The sequence below is a fragment of the Lathamus discolor genome, chromosome 2 (genome assembly GCF_037157495.1).
Source record: "Lathamus discolor isolate bLatDis1 chromosome 2, bLatDis1.hap1, whole genome shotgun sequence".
Taxonomy (NCBI): Eukaryota; Metazoa; Chordata; class Aves; order Psittaciformes; family Psittacidae; genus Lathamus; species Lathamus discolor.
In genome coordinates this window covers 5,451,360-5,468,476 of record NC_088885.1, presented here as the reverse complement: position 1 = coordinate 5,468,476, position 17,117 = coordinate 5,451,360, and the positions used below count along the sequence as shown (strand labels likewise).

Genomic DNA, 17,117 nt, shown 5'->3' with positions numbered 1-17,117 from the left:
TGGCCCTTATCAATCCATCCTGAGGTGATGTCAGCAATATTGCCTGAGATTGTATTCTTGGCATAAAATAGCTAAAACTACTGTACTCCTTAAAGTATTTCTTATCAAGCTGGGGAGGAAAGGTGGACATTTAGCTATAAATGGCTACCTTTATTGATTTAGACAATAACGCTTCTTCATCACTAGTTGCCAAGTATTAAGACTCAAATAAATAAACATGAGTTGCTCCTGAAGTAATAGCAAACCATTGGAACTATTTACATCATATGGACTCTTCTATGACAAGGCAACTTTCCTTCCAAAGGGATTTTAGCACTAGCAAAAAAAAGCCATGTTCAAAGTCCAGTTGTGCTAATTTCTGTACTTTCTCTTAAAGTGGATTAATGACACTGCTTTCTCTCCTGAAGCTGAGAGTACATAGTCAAATTCAGCCATCCTCCAAATGCAGTGAGCTTTTAAAAAAGCTGTAGAGAGGAGAAAGATAACATTTATCAGTTCAAAATAGACACAGGCAAAAGAAAAGTGTCCTGGCTCCATCTCTCTCTCTCTTTAGCCAGAGTCATGTTCATATCAAAAGAAAAAGGGTATTTCCTGTGCTCTCTTCATGGCAGCTAAAGCTCTTGCTCTCTTACAGGGAGCCCTTGGCTTCAAAAGACACATCAATTCTGCTAGCTCATCTACCCTATAAACTATGGAGAGAAAGACTGTAAGATGTAGGATGATCATAAAGCCTTTTCTTTCGGAAGATGAGAATTAAAAGGATATATGGACTCAAACCCCTGTAACTTAAGGCCTAAATCACAGAATCACAGAATCCCAAGGGTTGGAAGGGACCTAAAAAGATCATCTAGTCCAACCCCCCTGCAAGAGCAGGGTAACCTACAGTACATCACACAGGAACTTGTCCAGGCGGGCCTTGAATATCTCCAGTGTAGGAGACTCCACAACCCCCCTGGGCAGCCTGTTCCAGTGCTCTGTCACTCTTACAGTAAAGAAGTTCTTCCTGATGTTAACGTGGAACTTCCTATGTTCCAGTTTACACCCATTGCCCCTTGTCCTATCACTGGATATCACTGGAAAAAGCCTAGCTCCATCATCCTGACACCTACCCTTTACATATTTGTAAACATTGATGAGGTCACCCCTCAGTCTCCTCTTCTCCAAGCTAAAGAGACCCAGCTCCCTCAGCCTCTCCTCATAAGGGAGATGTTCCACTCCCTTAATCATCTTTGTGGCTCTGCGCTGGACTCCTTCAAGCAATTCCCTGTCCTTCTTGAACAGAGGGGCCCAGAACTGGACGCAATATTCCAGATGCGGCCTCACCAAGGCTGAGTAGAGCACATGTCCTATCTTCTCTGAAATACTAGTCTTGACAGCATTTGGATCTATAATTATAGGAAGACTAGCATAATTCTATAACACCTACAACTACTGAGCTGACTGAGGACATTTGCAGTACCTCTTGGAAGTGGAGCTTCTCCATTCTTCTCATTCTAAGACATTCTCAGGGCTTCTCCTGGGTGCACTTCAGGAAGCAGCAAGAGCTGAAGCGGATAAAAAGCCTACTTCCTGTGCAGGAGTTCTGAACCACACACACTCAAAATTAAAATGGATGCAATGATTAGTAAGTTACTGTTTGGTGTACAGCAGTTTCTTCTCTTATGAAATTGATAGAGAAGTACAGGCAGAAGAGTTAAATGAACAATTCAAATATATCATGTTACATTTGTATAAAGAAGAGACTACTTGCTACTGATATAAGCAGCCCTTCATAAAAATCTTGTGCATCCTCTGTAACATTCTGGTGGAAAAGAGCTTTATCAATCTATTTATGCATAAGGTACACAAAGTCCTCTTTTCTTGGTAGGAGAAGATGTGGATCAAAATCAACCTTAATCTGTAAGTTAAAACTTCAAACAAGCACATGAAAACCTCCTTCTGACAAATGAAGACCTAATTTTCACTACACTTCACTATTTGCAAAGTTGGAGTTGGCAAAGACAGGATATATTAAGCCTCACTATGTGGTGGTTAGCCTATCTCCAACACAGTTACTGGTTTGTCTTCTCTTGTATGCCTATTTGCTCTCACCTCTGAGATACTAGTAGGATGGACGTGAAGGACAGACAGCAAATATACTGAAATGTAGTGACCAGTACAAGCTGCTGTTGCTTACTCTTACATGTTTTAACCACCAAACCTGTTTGGTCATAGATGTGAACCAAATGGGTCTTTCATCCCCCAACTCTTCATTCTAATAACAACACTCAACCTTATTGTACCAGAGCATAGTCTCTGTTGATTTAGATCTCTCCCTTTCTCACCACACATTCAGTAATGTAAAAAAGCTATTGGCTGAGTTCAAGCTGTTTTTGTCAGTCTGGTTATCTGGTTGATGTTTCCCTATGATTTGAATACCAGTTCTTTGTCGAGAAGACCATTCTCCACCATGAAGTGCTGTTGTCACTAATGCCTGTCTCACTTGAGCCTGAAGAATACTATTTTCCACAGAATTGCAGGCAAGAGTACAGTTACCTAATAATTCTTTACCTGATGCTTCAGACCAGTATCTCTGAACAAAATACTAGGTGGCTTTCATAACCACAGCTTGCATTAGCAAAAGCAGAACACTCTAAAGAAACTTTCATTTTAGTGAAGTAAGTGCCACTTTGGAGAGTGCAAACACACTCGGTCTTGAGTGTGTCATTTTATAACGGTATATCTTTCTGGTTTAGGATGTAGTTCTAGAATGTACAAAGAATTATATCAGCAAAACCACAAAGAATTATAGCACAGAATCACAGAATAGTTTGCGTTGGAAAGGACCTTAAGGTCATCCAGTTCCAACCCCCTGCCATGGGCAGGGACACCTCACACTAGACCATGTCACCCAAGGCTCTGTCCAACACTCGAACACTGGCCTTGGACACTGCCAGGAAGAAAGAGACCAAATATTCTGAAATAACAGTACTAGACTTTAAACAACTGCACTGCTGACTCGGAAAGATGTTAAAGACTCCTATCTGTCCAAAGCAAATCCTAAAACAACTGGAAATACAATAGGAATGGTCACAGAATAGTATGAATTGGGGAAGTTTCTAATAAAACCTAACACTTTTGAAAACTAGCTCTTCTGACAGGAATACTGGGATGACAATGATTGGGGTGGTCCTGGAGCTACGTTTTCTGTTTTCAGAGATGTTTTTGCTTTCCACCATCTGCTTCCATGTGCACTATGCACTCGTAAACATTCCTGTGACAGGATCACTCCTGATTTCCCCAAAGTCTGACTAAGTGTGTATGAGGGAGGAAGGAGGGGAGCTGTGCACAGCTGGACACCCATTCTCAAATCAATCTTTCATTTATATGCTAAGCAACTGATACAGTGATAGCAAGCTAACTCCGCAAATGGAAGGGAACACAGACAATCTCTATGTTCTATGATGTGTCATTTGTAAAGCTATTCCATCAAGACTTAAGGAAGATACAAGCAGGAGAAAGCATCCTGAAGACTAACAGTATAATCTTAGTCTAACCAAAGCACTCAGTAGAAACATTAAATAGCCCGAGAAGGAAAGCAAAAAGAAAAGAACTATGTTTCTGCCTATCCATGTGATGTCCCAGTAACTATTAGCAGAGCCTAAAGGGTCAGTCTCAGAAGCCAACTTAAATATAGAAGCAGCTGTGGAAGTATCATTTTTAAAATAGCATAACCTTAATAAAAATATCATTTCCATAAGGTTTGGTTATTTGTAGTTTTATAAGCTTTTCCCATTTCAAAAATCTATGTTTATACATACTTTTGCCTTTAAATCTTGTCTGGTGACAAAACTAGTTCCAGATTATCTGATGAATCCTAAGCACATCATTCCATAAATCTTTTCATATAGTGGACGGCAGCTCCCCCAAGTGTTTACCAACCATTTCATGGTGTGGTTTTCAGCAGTCTTTGGGCACTCCTACTTTGATACAGCAGCCTAGTCCTAAGTAGGTAATAAAACTTCTCAGTACATACTAGAGAGAGCCTTTGGCAGTCAGCAAAATAACGGCATGAAAAACAAATGCGATGGTAGAGTTTGTGGAACACCACAAGCTTCCCTAGGACAAGGTTATTTCCCTGAGTGGATTGATCATTAGCAGCAGGGCACTGTGGAACCCCCGCCATGTGAACTTGTTTTAAACCAATCTGCTTAATAGACATAGGTAGATTTGTTCCAGGTTAGCATCATTTAGGGAAGGGCAAGCATGGAAAAAAAAACTTTGCCAGAAGACTTGATCCCAGCTTTTTGGGTACAGAAATTGTTTTAATGGGATGGTCTGCTGTTTGGAGACTACTTTAGACACATCACTTATGTTGCATGTATGCAGAAAACAGTGGAGGTCTTGGTTATCTACAGACATCTTCAGACATAATAATCCATGTGTTAAACTCTATTTTGGTTTAAAATCTCCTTGAGGTATATGGAGCTAAGAGGGATTTCTTAGTGAGTAAACCATATACATATTGTTCCCTAGAGGCGTCAAAGCACTAGCTTAGTGTCAACGGTGGCAAATGCTCCAAAGCAAGATCAAGGTCACCCAACTGCTGCAGGGCAGGATAAACTGCCACAGGGCAGGATAAACTGCCACAGTTACTTTAGGAACTGATAATGCAGCGTACATAGAAGCAACAACCCCTCTCCTGGCAAGAGCTGACCCCAGTACCCTTGGCATACTTTATAAAAGTAGATAGTGTGTTTGAATGTTATGATTCTCTCCACCTTTACATCTCTTATCTTTACATCAGCTTGAACTACAATACCGGGACATGAGGAAAGGCTTGAGTCACAACTTCCTCTTCATTACTGGAAGCACTCTGCCACCTACTGCCTATCTGAGCTCTCTGTGGTTGCAGCTTTCCACCTAACATTGTCAAACCCAGCTTCGTTTCCTTACTTTTGTTTTTAATCAGCAAAGTCCACACAGTGCCCCTGTTCACTGGCTGAACTAAAATAAAATACATTTAGGGCCATGACTGAACAGTTTTTCTTTTATCTGCCGAGTACTGAGTCATCTCTCTGTGCTTCTGTCAAAAGCTCTATTAGTGTTCTAATAGACAAATAACAAACTGCCTGTACCAGATCTCTAAGTACTGGCCCAAGAGAAAACCAAATTCTCTTAAAGCCATAATTTCTAGTCACTTTTACATATGAAAAGCGCAGAAAATAAATAAATGCAATACATCAGTTTCTCTTAATTACTACCCAAATGCTTAGTTTATTCAAATTCAATAAACCATTCATTTTGAGGCTGTTTCTGTATAGAGCATGCTCTTGGCTTCTATCTTTTGCACAGAAGTTTTCTTGTAAGGGTCAGGTCAAATAATGACCACCTCATTAAAGATTCAGTTTGAACATGCTCAGTGCCTTTTTGGTAACAAACCACCTATTCTGCATATTGTGAGGAAAAAGTATTAGTGAAAAGCTCGAGCAATTATGAAAGTGGTTTATTCATTCATTAATTTTATTTGTGACACTGCAGTAGTGGAAGAGAAATAATAAACTATGAATTGTCAAAATGAAATTCAGACCTAGAGCAGAAACAAAAGAATTCTGTGCTTGTATGATAGAGAACATGCGCCTTTTCATGGCTGCTATAATGTCACCTCAACTGGGGTTCAAGCATTTCTAAACACTTTAACCTACCCTCCTCTCAAGTGTATAGCACTGCCAGCAAACTAAACAAATGTCCTAGCTAATTTCAGTTCACTGCTGAGTCATTTATCAAATAACTAATTAATTCCTATAGTCCAAACCTGCTTTATTGCTTTAATGCAATAACAATTCAGTATTTTCCAGAAATAGAGATGTAAATGGGGATATATTCAAGTTTCTTTTCTTACACGCCTCTCTGTCATACACTAAAAATGGGACAGCAGAAGTTTAGGGAAATTTGGCCAAAACCTAAAGCATTAATAGTATCATTACAAACTAACACTAAATAAGATTACATAAGTATCCATATGCTTCTTCTTAAAGACAACAGCATATGCCTTATATACCATTCGCTGGTCACGATCTGTGTCAAAGCAAAGCAAAAGGAGTGGGAAGAGAATGTGGATAATATACTGCCTGAAATGGATGCTAGAACAGGTGTTAACTTGCTGTGTGCACTTCTGCCTGGCTTCTTGTGCTTTCTCAGACTCATAGACTTCTGTTTCCATTCATTTCAACCCAGTGATCTGCTTACAGACCATTTTAAGGATATTAAAGGTGAAATACTCTCTGGATGTCAGAAGCAACACTTCTGAAAACTTAACTGTTGGTATCTCTGAAGTAACAAGAAACTGGTAAGGAACTAACAATTCAGTCATAATGAGAGAAACGAAACCAGCAACAGCGTGAGGAAAATGAAGGTGAAACTGTAAAGACCTAAGAAAAAAATATCTACCAACCCAAAAGAAACCTCAAATTTCCAAAGTCCTGCTTCTGCTTATTACAGAAAAAGGGAAAGAGCCTGAAAACTTGGCTGACTGATGCTCTTTTCGTGACTCACTGTGTCCGGCATTCTTACGGTGAAGGTGTCATTCAATAACAGGGGAAAAGCAAACCATTAGCTTCTCCATGCCTGCGGTTTGCAAGGCAGGAGTTCAGCATTACTGCAGCATAATGCTACACTCTCCTGTTGTTAACATGGATGCAAGCTGATTATTGCTGTAAACAGCCCATAACATGAGCTTCATAAGCACATCACCTGTGCCCATCTTCCAAGGAGAGGGCATGTTGCCTGGTGATATTCTCCACTCTTGTTCAGACCAGCACTAGAGATCACCAGTGTTGCACAGTGAGCTTCAGACAGTCACTGACCAGACCTTTTGCCTGTGTACAACAGGAGTGAAAGCATATCTCTACAGGGAATACCAGTACCCACCTCCATGGGTTCAAATCCGTTGTTTTGCCCCACAGATTCCACCATGTCATCATCTGCATGAGCACAGCAGTGATTTCACATGCCGAAAGACAATATCCCAGATGTCTTATTTCTTAACCTGCTGAATTTGCCTGCCAAGCTGAATTATGTAGTCTGTGGTTCAGCAAAGAGCCTCCTCAGCATGCTACCCACAGGGCAGCAGCCACCCCCCTCTGCTTGTCTGGATCCTGTTTGCTCCATGTCTCCTTGGTGCTACAGAGATAAGAAGGTCAGTGACTTGTGGACCACCTGGAGCTTGTTGGCCCTCTAGTACCAAGGAGACTTGGTGGCTGCCTGTCCTGACCTGCAGGCCCTGCTCTAACAGGTCTGGGATCACAGGAAGATTTAACATCTTAATAACAGACTTACTTATTTGGAGATATTTGACATGATGTTGGGTTTTGATTTAGAAGAGTGGTACAGCATTATATTGAAATCACAACACAAGCATGATGAGATGATTGTAAAATACAGTGGAATCTCAATAAAGCCCATGCCAGTGTCTACATGCTCCACTGTAGAGTAAGTTTAGTCCTAATTAGAGAAGCTCTATCCAGGGACTGAATGAAAACAGTGTCTGGAAATGTTCAGAGGGGCTGCAGAGTGAGGCATTCTTAGCATTTGTTTCTAGCAGTTTCCATTCTGATGCTTCATTTCTAAGAATCAATGTTGTCTTTTTTTCCATGTTAAGTCATTTTAGCCAGTACTTGTAAAGGACAAAGCTTGTACTTCACTGAAATCAAGTCCCAGAAGTTGTCAGGGGGAAAAGGAGAGCCTGCATATGGTTAGGAGCTATCTGGAGATTCAGTCAAGGTCTATAGGGTAACTGTGCATGACCTTTCAGATCCAAGATCTGTTTGTGCTGAGGAAGAGGCACATCTTCCAGGATGAAGGCTTTTTCTTTTTCAGGTTTAAATGGCAATTAAATTGGATGTACCTTGTGCCATCAGTGTGTGACATGCCAGCTCTGCCATGCAGGGACAGGACAGCCTCATGTGCCACCTTCTGTGGTGGGAAGTTACACCAAGATGTGAAGCTACACATGGTAGCATAATCTAAAATACCATTACTGATAATTTTTCGACATTCTGACTGAAGTGAGGTGAAAGCAAAGCCACTAAAGTTAATTGTGATTTTTCCATGGTAAAAAAGGGATGGGGGTAGAGAGCGCCCTTGTAAAATGTGTTTGCTACAAACCATACAGACATGAAGCTATACTAACCTTTGAAAGATTAGTTAACAGCTTCTGCGGAGGGGGTACATACTAAGCCGCAACATCCAAAATGTGGAGAGCTGCAGGTGTTGTGCGTCCCATTTTCTGTGCCATGGTGCTGGAACCAGGGGTTCTGGTGAAATCTAGGAATGAAACAGTTGAATGCTTTGAGCAGTTGAACACAACTCAGCAAAGCAGATCTGTGCCTGTCTGCCAGGAAACAGGTAACTGCACTTTGCTGTTTAAGTGAACTTTCATGAAACTAAAAGGTACTTGGGCAAAATCCACCATGAAAAAGAGTTCTGCTTATGGATCCTGCAGGGAATAAAGCAATTTGACGTGGGTGTCTCTAACAGGTATACAGGTAATGCTTGAGATTAAATTGCTATAAAACCAGTAGAACTTCCACCTATTATGCAACTTAGATTTTTTTTTAGCCAGCAGTCTTTGCACTGTTGCTGCTGTTATTGGTAGTGATCTGTTCATAGATGGATTAGAACTGGGGAATGTCATCAGGCCACAAAATGTTTTCTTGTTTTGCAAAACCCCCTTGCAGCTGTATCATTCATACATGGTCAATCTGCACTTCTCAGCTACAGCCATTTTAAACAGCAAAGAACATAATATTGGACTATAGGAGGGTTTTTATTAAAAAAGGAAAAAGGAAAGAATCCTTCTGATCCACATTCTTCTCATGAGGCTAGAATTTCACTGGCTTGGCCTGCACATTGTGTCATCATAATCCCCTCTGTCCTTCTCTGTGTTTGAGGAACAGTTTATCTGTCATGGAGGAAAAGGTTGGATATTCTCAAGAACATTCTTACTCTTTGAAAACTGTAAGAATTTTCGGATTCTCTGAGGCACTGTGGGCAAGGTTAATGATTCCTGTTTGGTGCTTTCTTCACAATTATTTCCACTGGGCATTTCTAATGTGGGACTAGACCCCAGGCTAGGGAATCAGAGGATTAGTACTTACTTTTCCTCTATATGCTGTACAGACTGAAGTGGGAAATCAAGCACACACAAGTGACTCCCTCATAAGTCTCAATGACAGAAACTGCAGTGGCTAAGCAGAGAACCTGATGCTTTGGTTTGCAGGGTCCTCTTGGTTTGGATGACCAAGTTTAGATACCCGGGAGGCACCGCAGCTACAGATATGTTCAAGGAACCTCACTGTGATTCCCCAAGTAGTTCGACCAAAAAGTCCCTCTGACTGAATTTTCCCACTGTCCCACTAATTCACTCTGCTCCTGAAAACCTTTGAACAGTGCCCAAAGGCATTTTTTGGAAAGCAAGGCTGGGTTTTTTTGTTACCTCAATTGCTGAACATAAATCTTGGCCATTCTGTCAGCCTCCAGCCTCTCACATTAGCAGCATCCCTGTTCCTGAGCTAGTACTGAAATTTAACTCAGCCCTTTCCACAAGAAGCAATCTTTAACAAATAAATTTACAATTCAAAGTCTTAAGTGTTTGAATTTCATGAAAAGGACCTGGGGGTGCTGGCTGACAGAGCTGAACATGAGCAGCTTGTGCTCAGGCAGCCAAGAAGCCTCCAGCATCCTGGCCTGGATCAGCACCAGTGTGGCAGCAGGGCCAGGGCAGTGACTGTCCACTCCTGTGCTGGGCACTGGTGAAGCTGCACCTCAAATCCTGGGTTCAGTTCTGGGCCTCTCACTACAAGAGAGACATTGAGGTGCTGGAGCAGGGCCAGAGAAGGGCAACGGAGCTGGTGCAGGGCCTGGAGCACAAGTGTGATGGGGAACGGCTGAGGGACCTGGGGGGTTCAGTCTGGAGAAGAGAAGGCTCAGGGGGACCTGATCGCTCCCTACAACTGCCTGGCAGGAGGTTGTAGTGAGGGGGGGTAGGTCTCTGTTCCCAAGGAACAAGGGACAGGACAAGAGGAAATGGCCTCAAGCTGCACCAGGGCAGGTTTAGATGGAGCTGAGGAACAATTCCTGCCCCAGAGGGTGCTCAGGCATTGGAACAGGCTGCCCAGGGCAGGGCTGCAGGCATCGTCCCTGCGAGTGCTCACACAGCGTGGAGATGAGGCCTCAGTGCCATGGGTTAGTGGTGGCCTTGGCAGTGCTGGGGAACGGTTGGACTGGGTGGGCTTGAAGGTCTTTTCCAACCTTGTTCATTCTATGATTCCAGGTAAGGCACGTAACAAACAGTATGACACGGGGTCACATAGATTAATACACTGAATAAGCCTGTACTCACAGAATTATCAATCAATGTACACTATCATCTGTTTTGGTTCTACTGTCCATAAAAAGAGACAGGGAAAGAATCAAACAGCAATTTTGCTTTTTTACAGGAGTCTGTTTTCACTAAGAGGCACATGATTTTTAAAGCCTGTGCTATGATATTTGGAAATTACACACAAGAATATATACAAAAAAACCCCACATCAATTTACTTTCAACCAGTCAATTATTAAAAGCAGATGGATGTTGCAAAAATAAGTTAGTTCATGTTTTGGAGCCCTCAGAGAGTGTACTGAAGAATGGCACAGCAATGTCAACATGGAAATCAATATATCTGGAGCTTGAATAACAGAGTTCATATAGCTACATAAATCTGGGGGCAGCAAACTGAGCAACTGTGGGTAGAACACAGCATTGCATACATGTTGATTCAATGAGTCCTTTCATCTTGTGGAGTGAATAAGGCAAAGTTCCCATAGAAAAAAAAAAAAGGTACATAAGCATGCAACTATCTGAAAATGCAGTCCTCATCTTCTGGAATTTTTAAACTCTTAAAGTCTTCTAGGTTTATCATGTCAGTATTGCATAGCTGCTTATGTGTGTAGATGTCTAACTCTCTAGGTTTAATTCAAACATCCACATAATTATGATGTGGGATTATATCATATACCACATCCAGATCTGTGCCACAGCTCTCTGACAAGAGAACGAACAGTAACTAGCAAAAGAATTAAGCTGATATCCATAGAGAGGATGCTAAATACATTTGGGCATTGGGTATCTCAGCTGGAGTCATCCTGCAGAAACCATTGTGGGTACTGCTTCTTTTGCCCTGTCTTTTTCAGCCTATTGCTCTGCTAAGCCCTTTCTCCCTCTCCTCGCTTCTAAATTTGACTCTTCCTGCAATCTTGTGTTGGCTCAGCTCCTTCTCCTCACAGAACTCTTCAGCTCAGTCCCTAGCTATTCTCAGTCTTGCCTCTCAGCTACCTATACCATTTGCAGTGTCTTCCTATGCCAGATCTAGGTTCCTCCCTTCTTAGTCTTCTTCTTTTACTTTCCCTCTTCCCTGAGTTGCTTGTACCTGTATTCCTGAGGAAAACTCCTCCCTACATCAATGCTTCATCTATTCATAGTCTATTATTTTTTTCCAAGTTTTCCAAAATTGCAGCCTCACAGCTCTTCCTATCTGCCTAGTTCTCAGGTCTCTGCTGGAAGCTGAAGGTCACACCCCATCTCCCCTCTCAGCTGTTCCAAGGTCTTTATCAATTCTATGATTCCTATATGCAAAACCCAATCATACCACATTGGCCTCAACTAGCACCTGCTCCCCAATTCCAGTCTACCTTTTCTACACTCCAATTTCTTCTTTCCCTAGGCCCCCTGCCTTTCTTACAGTCTGCTCCTTCTTCAATGTTTTTGGCCATTCCAGTGCAGGGGCTGTGTATTAACAGCAGAAAGACAAAAAAACTGGCATATCTTCAGTACTTTCTATCACAAAATGGTCCCCAAGAGCCAGACATTTCAAAAAGCAACTTACCTTAAGCAGGCTTGCAATACCAAGATGAAGCTAAGTATGTGGAAGTTTTCATTGTCATATTTTATCAAGGTTTCCACTGACCATGTGTGAATGGAGTTTTTTCAGATGTACACAACCTGGTTAAATGAAGTCCAAAGAGAAGGGGGTTACAGACTTTATAATGGTTGCTAGTTTTACAAGCAATAAACATTATGTTCCTCCTTTACATTTTCCTTTGGAAAAATACAACCACACATTTTTAAACAACAAGATTCTGTTAATAATTGTCACATCATTGTCCATTGCTATTATGATCCAAGAAAAGACTCATTGTACTAAGAATTACAACTGAGATATTAAGTAAATCTATTACATTCACTGTTCTTATTCCAGATGTACCCACATAAACTACTAAGACTGGATTACAAGTAATGTTGAAATCTACTGGAAGGTAAAAGAGTTAAAAACAATGGGTAGATTATCTTCAAAAGACAAAACAAAAAGACCAGGGCTCTAGGTGGATGAAGAGATCAAAAGTTAGGATGGCAGTATTTACTGCATATATGTTGATGCCAAAATGAAAGGGTTATCCACAGGGCTTATTGTAGCCAAAAGAAATGGTATGAATATGAATATGAATAAAGTTAGCATGAATCACTGTATTGCTGATGCTCCTTAATAATTCAACAAAATTCAGTAATAGTATCATGAAGTTCATTAGTATAGGCTACAGTAATTACCAAGCTAATACCTGAGGTAACAAACAACTTATCCTTTAATAGGTGTATCAGGAAATAAAGAATCATTAACACGGAGTATCTAGAAATTATCTCTGCATGAACCTCACAGAGAAGCTAACTTACCAGTATTATCTGTGTCTATTGTTAGACAACATATGTCAAGCTATATAAAAATTTGATGTGAGCTTTGAACTCCTGGCAAATGCACCTTTGGGATAACAAAGAGTAGAACAAAGACTGATCCAGTAACGTGGGTCCGATTTCCAGAAGAGTGTCTGTGTAACCTGTGTTTTGGCATCTGCAGCAGATTAGGAGTAACAGTGTTGAGAGTCAGGAGAGAGGCTTTCAAAGGCATCTTACTGCATTGGCTTCAGCTGGGATTTGTACACTTACACTCCCTCCCTCCCATCCCTTTGCAAATGCTTCTGTGATCCTCTATCAGTCAAGTCCTATAAATAGGTATCAAAGTATTACTGTTATGGTTATCTGGCAACCTAAAAAAACAATTATTAAGCATATTCTCTCTTCATTATCTTTAATTTACACTAAGCCATCGTGAACCATTTAGATACAATCTTTAGATCCCCATTACTTTATGGCAGAAAAACAGTAGCTGGTCTCAAAGTGGATGGTCCTTCGACCTCCTACGCTGTAAATATGTTGTAAGTAAGATGAAGTAACTATTCCCAATTCTACTAGGAACTTATTTTCTGGTAAGACAAGGAAGGATGGAAGAACCTCACCTTTCTCTAGAAAGCTGTCACAAAACTCTGCCCCATCAAAATCAGTACTGGAAAAGGGGGTTGACTTGTCCTTTGCTCACTGCATGCAGGCTGGGTAGAAATTTGTTCTTTGGTTTTGCTATAAACCACAACATATCTGTTTGAAACACAACAGGAGCTCTGCTATTATAGGTTGTTTTTACAATCATCATAGTTACTGTTGCTGCAGAGAATCCTAGCACTGGCTCTCCACTGTATCTGCACTGTGCTTGAAGAATTCATGAATCCTTAACCACAGTCTTTCAGATTAGGTGCTGATCACAGAAATAGCCAGTGCATTGTTAATTATTCAGCAGTGGACTGGAACTCTTTATTCCTTCTGGTGTTCAGAAATTGGATGGTAAGGAGAGACCTTGCTCTCTAGATTGGAGGCGGGCTGAGCTTGTGTGCAAATGACAGTATTTAAACTGACAAGGTCAGGTTGATGTTCTTCAGATGAAAGATCCAGAAGTAATGAAGGTGAGTTTGCTTCTCAAAAGGGGATTGCAGCAACCTAACATTTTATCTTCCAGGAAGGCATCAAAGCTATGCTTTATTATTCTTATTTTAATAATGACAATGGGTCTAATACGGCTGCTCACTCTCTAAGTGACTGGGAAACGTAAGGGTGAAACACCACCCGTGTCACAGCCAGTAATAAAACTGCCATTGACATTACTGGAGTGAGAATTTTATTCTTTTTTATTTTGTTATAGCTTTTTAAAATAAAATTGTAAGCCTTAAAATTGGAAGATGGTGTTAAACCCCACAACTTTTGTATTCCAGGCTTTCCACAAATCTTTAGGTAAACAGAAAATGAAGAAATATCCAGTAGTAGCAGCTCACAAGAAACAATGACCAAGAAACCTAGAATGCTGTTGTCTACACACAATTATCATTTCAGACATGCTTTACAATTAAACAGTTATGAAACCCTGATCGATTTCTGGAAGATATGTTCCCGTGTTGTACAATATCATTTCCATAACTTCCTGTCTTAACTGCTAAACACCTTTCCTGCTTGCTTTCTTTCTGAATAAGAATTTCAAAATTAATATTCCATTTTCTTTTGGATCTCCTCACTCTTAATCTGTATCCTCCTTTCCTTTTACTATTCTACTGCATTATAACCAAAGGCAACTTCACTACTCACACAAAAGCATGTCCAAAAATAGAGGTAGCGTCTAAAGGAAAATAGACAGTAAACACATCGCTCATTGCCGAAATACTATTTTGAGCTGAAGAAATATGCTGAAATATAATCTATGTTGTCAGATTGAAATTTGGCTATGAAAATATTGACTACTAGTTTGTTATGCCAATTTCATTATGGAAATGTCATTCTTTGGCCTCAAGTAATAAACATCCAACAAGCTATTGCTTTGCTTGCTGTTTTACCTACCCTATGCTAACAACATAAAAGCACTAAACCCAGAATATAACGCCCAGAACAACAAAATAACCCTCAAAGCCAACTAACCAACGAGAACAGAAAAACATCCTGCCAAGCCCCTCCAAAACCTCTTCCATTCACTCAAATTTCCTGAATCATGTCACTTCCATCTGAAATTACATTTCTGCACTTCCTGGTATGTCAATAAAACTTTTTCACCCTCAAAGTTCTGTGCCCAAAAGTAATTAATCATCTTCCCCAATGTAATTTTCCCATTACTGCTATTTTGGACTCAGAGGACCAGAGTTATCAGAAGAAGGACTTACTAGTATTTGAATATTTTACATAAAATATATTACAATAAATAATTAATAATGAAAACCTAGCAATATACTGCCTGCAATTTTAATCTTTTTTTTTTTTTTTTTCTAAAATACAAATAGTTCTATATATTCCTCAATTCTCTCTTGGCTGAGGGACCCGGGAGGCTTAGTTTGGAGAAGAGAAGGCTCAGGGGGACCTGATCGCTCCCTACAGCTGCCTGACAGGAGGCTGTAGTGAGGGGGGGTCGGTCTCTGCTCCCAAGGAACAAGGGACAGGACAAGAGGAAACGGCCTCAAGCTGCCCCAGGGCAGGTTTAGATGGAGCTGAGGAACAATTCCTGCCCCAGAGGGTGCTCAGGCATTGGAACAGGCTGCCCAGGGCAGGGCTGCAGGCACCGGCCCTGCAAGTGTTCACACAGCGTGGAGATGAGGCCTCAGTGCCATGGGGCAGTGGTGGCCTTGGCAGTGCTGGGAGCGGTTGGACTGGGTGGGCTTGAAGGGCTTTTCCAAACTGGCTGTTTCTATGATCGGCAAACTTTAAGAACACTATTTTAAAGTAAAGGCATGGTAAGCTCATATGTTGTAATGTGAGTCATGTTCCAAAATACTTACATCTTTAGCCATTTTAAGGCAAGCGTGTCAAGCTGTTGCAATGCTGCTGTAGTTTATACCATCTTTGGCAAGTCTTATGTCCAGTACAGAATGAGGGGAGTTGACAGAGAGGTTAATGGTCCCATAAGAACTCCTGAGGGTGGTCACGCAACCACACAAACCAGAGTTCAGCCACGTTTAACGCGGCACAAGATGCTACTTCGACAATGACACAACACCTCACCTCACGCCCCACACACCCCACGCCTGAGGTGACGAGCGCGCGACGTCCAAACCGCCCGGCGGCGGCTCTGCGCATGCGCCCGGCGGCACGGCTCCGGCTCCCGGCAGGGTAGGGGCGGGGCGGGGCGGGGGAAGGCGGGTGCGGTGGCTGGGTTCGCGTGTCAGCTGACCGCATCCCGTGACGGCGCCGGGCTCGACGGCGGCTGCGTGGGGAGGGCGGTCTTGGTGCCGGAGCTAAGATGGCGGCCTCCAGCGCCAGGCGCTGAGGGAGCTGGAGAGGTGTAGCGGCTGCTGCCGGGGCAGCTGAAGGCTGAGGGGCGCGGGCTCCGCTCAGCAGCCCTTCGCCCTTATCGCCGGCAGCGGTGCGAAGTGCAGTGCTGGTGGGGGCAGGTCCGGGCAGCGCAGGCTCCCCGGCCAGGTAAATCCCAGCGGCGGGGGAGGTGAGCAGGCGGCGGTGGTGTGTCCCTCCCCCTGCCTCTTTACAGCCCCGGGCGGGCCGTTCGGTACCGAGGTGCTATCGAGGCCGTGCGGGTGAGGGCGGTGTGGGGAGCACGGCAGCGCGGGAGGCAGCGCTCTGCCGCCGGGGGCAGATGCTTCCGCCCGCGAAGCCCCCCTTGTCTTGCCCCAGCCATGGAGGGGCGAGGGGCGGGCTTCGGGGGGCGGCCTGCGGCGGTGATCAGCCAGCTCCTCCCCTGTTGTGGAACCTGCTTTATTGCCCTCCCGAGCCCTTCTCTTCCTGTATCTCCGAGCGGAGAGGCTGGGCTTTTCTCGAGTGCTTCGCTGCTCTGTGCCTGATGCAGCTTCTGTAGCCGTGGGGCAGAATTTGTCGCTTTCCTAGATGAGCACTAGCGTGTCCAGTGAGAAAAGATATGTTACTTTTTGCCTTCAGGCCTCAGATCAAAATATACCCTTCGTGAGATGCTCTGCGAAGAGTGGGAGAGACAAGAAGGAGACTTGCTCCCACAAAGATGAGATTTTAGGTCTTTTCTGAGTGGTAATAATATGCGTGAAGAGCATGAGTAGAACTACATGTGTCTTTCAGAAAATCTACCCTTAATGTGCTTATTTTTCCAGAGGTTTCTGAATTTCTCCCATGGATGCTTTTTGCTTGATTTTTTGTTTTCCTCAAGCCAAAACAAATCAACATCCTAAATGGTTTTCTGCCCGCAGTGAGCTGCATGC

The 17,117-nt window shown here is 42.5% G+C and overlaps 1 protein-coding gene and 1 long non-coding RNA gene across 4 annotated transcripts in view; one reads left to right on the top strand and one right to left on the bottom strand.

The window, feature by feature from the left end:
* Positions 1–8,176: 8,176 nt before the first annotated feature.
* Positions 8,177–12,914, bottom strand: LOC136009102 (uncharacterized). Its single transcript, XR_010610329.1, has 3 exons — positions 12,748–12,914; positions 11,906–12,021; positions 8,177–8,304 (listed from the first exon to the last, which is right to left on the bottom strand). It is a non-coding gene; the product is annotated as an uncharacterized LOC136009102 (long non-coding RNA).
* Positions 12,915–16,151: 3,237 nt separating this feature from the next.
* The window catches only part of DNAJC13 (DnaJ heat shock protein family (Hsp40) member C13), a 54,842-nt gene continuing 53,876 nt past the window's right edge, over positions 16,152–17,117 (top strand). For 2 of the 3 annotated variants that reach the window (XM_065665564.1, XM_065665561.1), the window contains exon 1: positions 16,152–16,353. The gene's annotated coding sequence lies outside the window, so the exon portion shown is untranslated. Of the gene's footprint in view, positions 16,376–17,117 lie in introns of all 3 variants that reach the window. The other variant, XM_065665563.1, reaches the window with a different exon arrangement.